This window comes from Fundulus heteroclitus, chromosome 13 (genome assembly GCF_011125445.2).
Source record: "Fundulus heteroclitus isolate FHET01 chromosome 13, MU-UCD_Fhet_4.1, whole genome shotgun sequence".
NCBI lineage: Eukaryota > Metazoa > Chordata > Actinopteri > Cyprinodontiformes > Fundulidae > Fundulus > Fundulus heteroclitus.
The window spans coordinates 36,572,641-36,582,528 of record NC_046373.1 but is presented as its reverse complement, the minus strand read 5'-3'; the positions used below and the strand labels follow the sequence as shown (position 1 = coordinate 36,582,528).

Here is a 9,888-nt window from a genome sequence, read left to right as displayed (position 1 = left end):
GTTAAATTCTGCACACAATGATTCTAATTTATACCCTTTCCATTTTTCTAAGTATTGATGAGAGTTTCTTGAACCATATAAGAGTCTACAACTCAAACCACACATAGGTAATTTAAAGAATGACACTGCGTCTTCTCTTGAAGTGAACTCACCATTGCTACATTTTTTACGCTGCACAACTGCACATTCTTTTGACGTGTATTTTTCTGGAATAACCATAGGTACTGCTCCCGGAGCAACAGTACAGACTAAGCAATCATTTTTAGTTAACTCCCTGACAGTATACCATGATGTTGTATACCATGTATTATGTAAGGCTCTTTGCCATAAAGGATCTCCCCTTGGTCTGATTCCGTGCCATTTAATATCCTGTAGTTTATTTATTGCTCTTGGTATAGCTACTTTTGGATTGCGTTTTTCATAAAATTGATCTAAACCTTCAGAGAAATCCTCACATCCTTCTTTTTCAGAGCATCCATACTGTTTTGGATCCGGTTCTGTGAATTCTAATATTAGGTTGTTGTCCTGGTTTGACGTTACCTCAACCGGAGAAGGTACTGTTGTAATTAATCTTGTTAATGAAGGTTTAGTACTTTTTAAAACTTCCTTTGTGGATTTAACTGTACTTGAAACTACTGCTGTTTTGGGTTCTACTGCAGTTGAAACTATTGTCCGTGGATTTGCTTTAGTCGTGGCGGTTGTTGGAGGTTCGGTTATGCTATTTTCAGGTCGAGGCACCGTAGGTTTTGCATTTTCTAAATTGCTATCAACCTCTGTAGGTAGCACTTCCTTTTTATTTGTATATACCTTTGTAGTTTTATCGTTATTGTTTGAACTTTGTATTGTGCTAGTTAAGATTGTAGATGCTGATGTAACTGTTAATGTCTTAACTGTTAAGGTTGTCGGTTTATTTAGTCCTGATTTAGTGACTGAAGTAGGTAACGTCACATGTGCACTTAAGACAGTAATTTTCTTCACTTCTACAGTAGTTCTAGAAGCCATAGTTGTTAGGGGGAAACAAATGATTTCTTTTGGTAAGGCCTCTTTTTTCGGTAAGTTCCATAATATAGATGAATCAACTTTTCCACTTGAAGTGATGTCTTCAAATTTCAACTCGTATGTTTTGTCAATACGGAAGGCTATAACATCTGCTTCAATAATCCATCCACAATTTGTAATCTTAACAGTCATTTTACAATTAATGTTTTCTTGATTTATACTAGATAATTGATGGCTCACATTAGCATGCGAATTACACATCCTTCGTCTGTCACCCCTTTGCAACAATCTAGAGATAATCACGTTTCTTTCAACCAAATCATATTTATCACTGTCTGGTTCAACATGAATCCCAATTTGATCATTAACAATTTGAACTGTAGCAATCATCTCCTTGTCTCCTATTCGCTCTAAATCACCATTTCGTGTACCTCCTTTACCATTACCTGGATTCTTTATTGTTAAGTCATATTTGTAATTGTCCTCAGGATCCCAATGGGACTCTATTCTTACTTCTACGCCAAAACCATCGTCCTTAATGTATAAAAGGATTGAACACTGGTCTGCCCCATACACTTTATATTCCTATTTAACACTTTTTCCGCATAATTTCCTGGTATTGTAATAGACATTTACCTCAAATTCTGTATCTAATTCTGTATGAAATTCTGTATCGGTTACCGTTGCTTTCCATTTGAATTCAGCATGGGTCTGTCTTTTCTTACGCATTCTTTTTGTTTTTACTCTTAACTGTTCTCTAAGACCTAGATGAGTCGTTAACTTTAGTTCAGCTGGCAAAAACACTGGTGTGTACTTGTTCAAACCCATTAACGTTGTGTTGTACTTATCTTGTTCTACAAAGGTGGATTTCCCTTTATAGACCGAAGTCCCACAGTTCATGGTTGGACGTCGACTGTCTCGACCCACATTACTCGTTGCTTTCTCTCGTGGTTGAGCTGACGTTAGCTGATGCTGTGGCGCTGGCTGCAGGCTGTGAGAGTTCATCTCCGGCCTCGCTGTCGTTAGGTTCACCACTTCTGCCAACATCCACAGGTGAAATGTCATTAATACTAGTCTCATTGCTGCAAATCGTCTGTTCACACTTTTTCCCAATGTCTGGCTTCACATTGTCTCTTGCGTATACTTTAGTACAATGAGTCAATTGAAACCACGTTTCACTTCCCTGAACTTGGACGGCGGTTGCGGTTGCTCGTTTGACCTCAAAGGGTCTATCCCATCTCGAGCCGTTCCATTTCCGTCTGAACACCTTCACGTACACCAGGTCTCCTGGTTTGCCTGGTCTCTTCACCACCATCCCTGGACAGGAACTTCTTTTCACACTATATTATCAGCCCTTACATAAAAGTCCGCTTCGGCGACAATTCATCCCGTTCTCCATTAACCATGCTCCACTCCAGGACATAGGAACAGTAGAAAATAAAATACATCAGCACATTTAGAACTTAAAGTCCACATCAACGGCAAAATAGTGACTTTTCACATATTTAAAAGGTTAAACAATGTCCTCATTTGTCACAAAATTGTTCATCAAAATTCACAATTTAAAAAGGATATGTTCACAGGGCTTACTCCGCCAGTACCCAGACTCAGCCATACTCCTATGCAAATTTGCTCTCCGTCTGCTCCTGAAAGATATTCCTAACAAAAATTTCCATCCTTATGATTAAAATTTAGTGACCAGGGTTTTCATGCAAGATAAGGGAGCAAAAGTAGAAGAAAAGAAGAAGAAGAAGTTGAGGCCCCTTTTTCCTTCCAGAACTAAGTAAAACTAAGTGGTATATTTCTATTCTCTCTTTTGTTCAGCAATTTAGAATTTTTCTTTTCTTTTTTTTTCAAATATTCATTGCTCCATGCTGCACTGCAATCCTAATCTAAAAATATAACCGACTGCTCAGATTTATTCTTAAATCAGAGGTTGACATCAGTCTGATTTTCACTTTATAATTTATCATACCGTCTCTCCATGCTCACTTTACAGCTGTTCTTCTCGTCTTTTCAATGTGTCTTCCATCAGAAAAAGGTTGGCCAGAACCGGACAGAATCTCAACTTCTGAAAAAACAGGACTGAAGACAGAATAGTTAGTGCTCTCAATCAGGACTGAGTTGTTAATGCTAAGCATGCAATCAAAACCTGGTCCTGTCATTACTCTTTGTATTGTGGCTGTGTCTGTTTACCCGGTAACAAACTCAATTTTCAAATGAAGCATTTACACATACACCATGTATCTTTTTACATTAGGATTTTTATAGTTATAACAAAAATCGGGTTACTGTCACTGATTGATTCACTGTTACCCAAGGTTTTAATTACCAAAATTAAATACTCACTGAACTGAGCAGAGGCTTGTGATCTGCTGATACTAGCAGAAAGATTCCCAATCCACTTCAAAAATATTTTTTATTCAAGAATAAAAAAAAAAAAAATAACATGTCCTTCTTGTCTAATGTTTAAAGGAAATAAACAAAAGTACTTAGTTTAGGGTTCAAAACTATTTCTGAAATTTCTTCAACCCAAATTATTTTAATTTATGACTTTAATCTTTTTCTAGTGTTTACGTCATTAAGCCATAAATCTGTTTTCAAATACATAAGTTATTGGTTTCTCAATCTACTCGTGTCATTCAATCATAATGTGACACTCTAGTGTTGGATACCTCATTTGTTCTGTAATCCTCAAATTCTGCTATCCTCTTCTTAAAAGTGCCTGTTTCCTAATTAACAGTGCCGGAGGTAATTAATTACTTTGTCATGGGAGGACCCATCGTCTTATTATTCAACACTCTACTAGTTCAACTTCAAAGGTATAAAACAAAATGTTAACTTATCTGATCACTGGGAATTTTCTGTTAATAATTACACTGGACAATTTGATTTTAGCCACTTATATAATTTAATACATTATAGCAACTAGTTGCCATTCTTAATATTTGTTTTACTTTACTTCCAGAATTAATCGAATCGATTGGATTGTGCTAATTCTTGTGGTGGACCTTCAGTCGCTGGGTTTTCACAAATATCAGTGTGCTGCAGCTCTCTTTCCTGGTCATTGTCAACGGATGTGGAGACCGCTTCCTTTGCTCAGCCGTGTTTCCTGACGGCCTGAGCGTCCTTCGCTGCTCCATGTCTGAGCAGGCGCTGAGCCAGCGCTCTGGAATCCGGGCAGGGTTCCCGCCGATGTAAATTTTGTTCTGGTTCTCCGTGTTGACAAACCTCAGGTTGTACCATCACCAGTCAGCTGCTCATTAGGCATTTCTCCTTCAGTGCCATTTCAGTATGTGCAACCCTTTTCATCAGATCCACCATTTAGAGATTAATAAGTTGATTCCTTAATTTTGCTTATGTTCTATTTTATTCATTACTTCCCCTGTACCAAATTAAACAATTTTCTGAAGTCATTTTATAATTTTGGATGTTATCACACAAAGTCACAGAGGTTTCCCAATGGCAAAATAATTAATTCACCATCTTAATCTTCACTTTAAGTTATTTTATTTTATTGTTTTTAACAAGAATGACAATTATCACAACCTATTCTTTGGCAACTCTAATTCTATTTAAATTAGACCTTATTAATCACTGTAAATGCTATAATTTTTAGCTGTTGCTTACATTAACTTGTATTTTAATAATCAGTCTCAATGGTGAACCAACCAAAAGAGAACTAATTTAGAAGTACCTTTTGATCACAAGCCTCCTTTTCAGTTTCGCCGTTTAAGTTATTGTTAATTATCCAGATCTCCCATATGCTTTACTTTTTGTGTTTTATTTACTCATAGTGATCCGATAGACGTCTAATATGTTGGGGCCCTGTTTTTTCTAGGGTCGCCCCTGTTGTGCAGTCGGGAGTCTCAGCCCCCTTCTGCTGCTCTCCTCTCCTCTCTGCTGCTCTCCTCTCAGAGCTCTGCAGCTCCTGGCATTGTGTCAATCCTGGTATTTAGGAGTGGAGAGACACAACCACTTCCAAAGTCTTTGCATAACCGCAAAGTTCAGTAATATTTACACTTTAATTATCTAAACCATTAACGCAAGTATATGTTACCTTAAATATACCAAAAGTCTAATGGTCATTGTTCTTAAGACATCATTATCACATAATACACAGACATCATTAATGGTTTTCCTCTTTTCCTTCTCTTTTCTTTTCTCCACCCATACTCCTGATACTGACGAAGGCTTATGGATGATGATTCTTTTTAATAAACCTCACAATTGAGTTCCAGCCTGACTGACACCCCAGTATTCCTAAGAATTTAGTACAATCCAATGCATAATCTTAAGGCAATTCGCCAATATTCACTTCAGTCCGGACCTTTGTGAATACTGAGACATCAGGCATTGTGGACAGCTAAAACTTATGACCTTTGTTTACACTAATAAATTCTCGTTGATCCATTATGTCATTGCGTTAATAATGCTTATCAACATTATTATTAAAACATACTGCGATAGCACAAACAAAAGTCAGACAACTGTCAGTAAACCGCCTTCGCAACATAGATTAAACATTTACACAAAATACCCCTAAACAACACTTAGACGTACACAACATTTAGACAACACTTAGACAAACACAAACTTTTGTATGTTATAGATAATCTTGCCGGCATTTATTCTATTAATTGCTATAAACAGTTTTACGTTTCTAGTTGCTTGTCAGCAGTTATTTAAAGCATGCGCGTGTGTGTGTGTGTCTGCTTTCACACAGCGAGTTTGCTCTGCATTACGATTGAAACAGCTGTTAATGCTTAAAGCCGAACATGCAATGTTAATACCTTGTCACATGCATTTCACATATTCAAATAACCTCATTCATCACATCACACGTCCAATTAAACATCCATACTAAGTAGGCTTCAACTCAACCTCAAAATCAATGATCGATCCAGTGAACCGACGACAGTAGGGCTATTAATGGGTTAATGTTCTTTGGACAGAGCGAGTTTAATTTGGCAAACGGTAGGGGTTGCCAAGGAGGTAACAAAGGGTTAAGGTTTTTGTAAGATACTGTTACATTTCAACTCTACCCTGTAAGTTTTTTTTTTTTTTTCTTGGTCAGGGGACAGCGGAGCAGACGCAGGCTATCACTGACAAGTTGGTTGGGGTGAGGTTTCTTGCATTAGTACATTGACGCGTACATGTTTTTCTGTTGGCTACATACAGGTAAAATTCTTTATCGTAGTGCTGTTTTAGTGTCTCAAAAGCTATTTTAGCTTCAGTTGTCCATTTTAACACTGCTTTAAACAACTGGTTTCCTGCTTCTTTTAGGAGTTCTCTAAACGATGCTGTTTTCCTGCATAGTTTTCAATCCAGTCTGCATTGAAACCTGTCATTCCCAACAATGTCATCATTTCGCTGACTGTCCGTGGACTTGGAGCTTTGCTAAAACCTTCCAGTTGAGAAGGTGAAATGCTAACTCTTCCTTGAGGTATTTGTCATCCTAGGTAATCTACCTGTGGTTGACAGTACTGTAGTTTTGTTTGGAGACCTTGTGTCCTCCCTCTGCTAATCTTTGCAGAACTTTGATTGAGTCCTGATGACAGTCATTTAGTGTGTTTCCGCAGATTAACAAATCGTCCACATTTCGTTAATCCACATTAAGAAAAACAAAAAAAAACAAAAAAATTGAGATGCAATACGGGGTTAATTTCTCTCGCGAAAGCGAGACTATAATCTTTTTACTTTTTGTTTTTTCAGAGGTCCTTTTGTCTCTCCTCGGGCGGGGGAGAGAGGGAGAGGAGGGGCAACGCTCCGGGAGGAGGGAGTGAAAAGCGTTGTGTGTGTGGCTCTCCTTGCCTGCGTAGAGCTGTATGTGTGGTTCCTCTGCCTGAGGAGAACTTAGTGTGTGTGTGCAAGATTTTCCTTCGGGCGGGGGAGAGAGCTACTTGGCAGTCTTTAACTAACAGGCTAAAAATAACTCAGCCTGCCAGTGGTTCTGCCCCACTGACAGGCAAAAAAGGCAGACGGAGCCGTCTCCTTCCCCAAACAAAACAGTCTTTCAAATACAAAGTTTAAATACCTGCACCCACATCTTAACAACATAACAGCTTCAAAAAGTATACACACCTTGGTCCACCAAGATTTCCTTACAACAATAAAAGTTTCCAAGCACTTTTTAGCTCATCAACCTAGACAGCTTTACCTCTAACAGTGGGACTTGAATACAAAAAAAAAAACAAACAAAAACAAAACAAAAGCAACCATGCAGTTTCATTCATCCATGCGTTTTAGTCATCCAATAAAGCTCTCATCCTTTATAATCACACGTAGACGTCAACAACAATCACACATTCTTAATCATCACCTTTCAACATTCCCACATTCTCACGTTTTCCTTTCACTCTCACTCTCCCGGGAGACTTATTGTTTTTCTTAAAGGTCCAAATGTTCAATGTTCCTGGATTTTAACTGTGCGCACAGAAAATTTAAATCAGGTTTTTTATGGGACCCAGAGCAAAAAAAAAAAAAAGTTAAAAATAAACATTTATACTTCACGTGCACCAGCAAGGCCTCTTTGCTTCAAATTTGATAGGAGGCTTTTACCTCGTTTGCCTAAACCTGGAGTACTCAACCAAAAACAGACTGCAGTCAACTCTGTTAAGGCCACATTTTCATCGGAGTTCCACGCATGGAATGATCCGAGAACTGCCTTTTTTCTTCTTCAAGCGCTTACATTAACAGGGCCGCGCCCTAAAGACTCCGACCAACCGAACATTTATAAGATCAATTCTTTCAGAAATGATCTCTTTGATTCTAAAAAGTTATGTATATTAGAAAAACTTCAGCAAAGACCCGTACTGGTCCGATTCATTTCTTATACGCCGTCTGTCAGGGTTGAGTTTTGTTTCTTGTTGTCTGAGTTCAGTTCCCCTCACGTTGCTTACCCTCCAGTAATCAGTTACACCTGTTAGGTCTGCAATCAGACAGAATCCACTCCACCTGTTAGTTTCTCTATTTAAGCCTCACTCTACCTTCAGTTTCTCGCTGGTTCGTCTTCACTCATCCTTCAATCACCTGATGTTCAGAAAGAGATTATTCCCACGTCTTCCTGGATGTCACCTTCTGTTCCTCGTTTGGCTCCCGAGTCCTCCGTATCTGCCCGCTCCCTCCAGCATCAAGTAAGTCCATCTTCCTCTGTTGGACTAATCCTGTCTCCCCTGTGCCAGGATTCTCAGCCTGCTCTGGGGGTACCCGTTTCTACGGCGCAGCAACCGCAGCGTCCCAGCAACCTCCAGCAGTTCAGTCCTTCCTGTCATCCTTGCAATAAACATTACTGAACTGTGCTCCGTGTGTGTGGTCTGAGTTCGGGTTCACCGTGACAAAAACATGACACCGTCGCTTCTAACGTCATATTTGACGGGACATCCGATAAAAGCGGCTGGGAGTAACCAATCACTTCTTTAAGTTGTCATGTGTGCCCAACTGTGGAGGAAGCAAATATCATTCCAAATCTTTTGATGTTTAAGACAACTTATTTTTCTACGTAGAAAAATACCAAATAGATGTCAAGCCAAAGGAACGACCACTCCCGTCTGTCAATCAATCACAAACAACGCTCTTCCCAATTCAAATTACACAGGCGGCAGATTCATCGCTAACAAGCAGAGAGAGCAGAAGACAGAGCAGTAAAAAATGTATTTTCACTCACCTCTGTCCTCTCTCCTCCACCCGGCGCGGAGGGGCCAGTTCCGTGCGGGGGAACCCAAGCCGTCTGTCCGGGAAGGCAAAAACTCCCTTTTTTCCTATCACGTCGGGGTCACCAATTTTGTGGGAGAATTACTTAATTATTAACCTTATAAAAAGAAAGAAAGACTCAGAGAAAATGGCGTTCCTTTGTCTTAACAACGAGAATTCGTCTTTATTATGCCTAGAAACGTACAAACGGGTTTCCGGAGCGAATTCTGACATTCAAATACAATGGTCGTCATTTTAAAGGAACATAATGTGTGTGCGTTAAACACAAGTGTCTGTGTGTCTCCATTGGTGTGTGTGCGCTACACGCTATTGACGTCAATTGGCAACAGGGCTTAAATTCTGGGAAGTGTTTATCACGAAAAGTACAACAACAGAGCGATTAGTTCCACTACTTGACATATCTTGGAACAGTTCTAGTAAATAACCGATTCCAGATGTTTTCCTCTTGCTCCCATCGGCGAGAGCCAGAGAAAAAAGGTCAAAATGACCCTAACTCCCATATTTGCGGCAGGTTTTCACAAACCCATTTCACTATCTGCATATGTCGGTCGGTGATAAGCACAGCGATTCTCAGTTTATAAGCGTCTTGTAGGAATGAAACGCTGCGCTTCAGACCTTCCGACTCGCACCATGATGCATTTTTGACTTCATTACTCTGCAACAGTCAATGTCAAATTCACATCATCACATGCAAGGGCTGTATGAATTATAAATGGCTGCACATTGAACAGAAGTGTAATTTTATATATTACCAAGTTTTCTCACCTGTACTACCTGGATATCCAAAACCTTGTTCACTGTTTGCTCCAGCAGGGTGTATGAACCATATTTATCATGTATTACATGTATTACAACCCTGTAATACATGATTGGATAAAGTCTGTGTTCAATACAATGTACAGTTAGTGGATACACATGCACACAGCACAGATCACTGAAATGTGTATATTACTGTATAAACCACATGAGTTGTATTGCATTAAAATTTCAATCATACTATTAATGCATCATTACAATATTTCAAGCGAATCATGATAATGTATGCTTTGGAACAAAAGCTCTATCCAACAATATACCCACCTTTGTTTCTCTTTGGCATACAACACTGAACTGCCCTTGGCATGCAATGTACATACTTTTGTCCTGGCCGTGGAACACTGGATCAGCTCTACACCC

General features: G+C 39.1%; 1 long non-coding RNA gene across 2 annotated transcripts; it reads left to right on the top strand.

Annotated features, from left to right (window-relative positions):
• Positions 1–6,130: 6,130 nt before the first annotated feature.
• LOC118565360 lies at positions 6,131–8,300 on the top strand. 2 transcript variants are annotated; one of them, XR_004932338.1, is made up of 2 exons: positions 6,131–6,421; positions 6,715–8,300. It is a non-coding gene; the product is annotated as an uncharacterized LOC118565360 (long non-coding RNA). The 2 variants fall into 2 exon arrangements; XR_004932337.1 differs by having other exon boundaries at positions 6,131–6,445.
• The last annotated feature ends 1,588 nt before the right edge of the window (positions 8,301–9,888 follow it).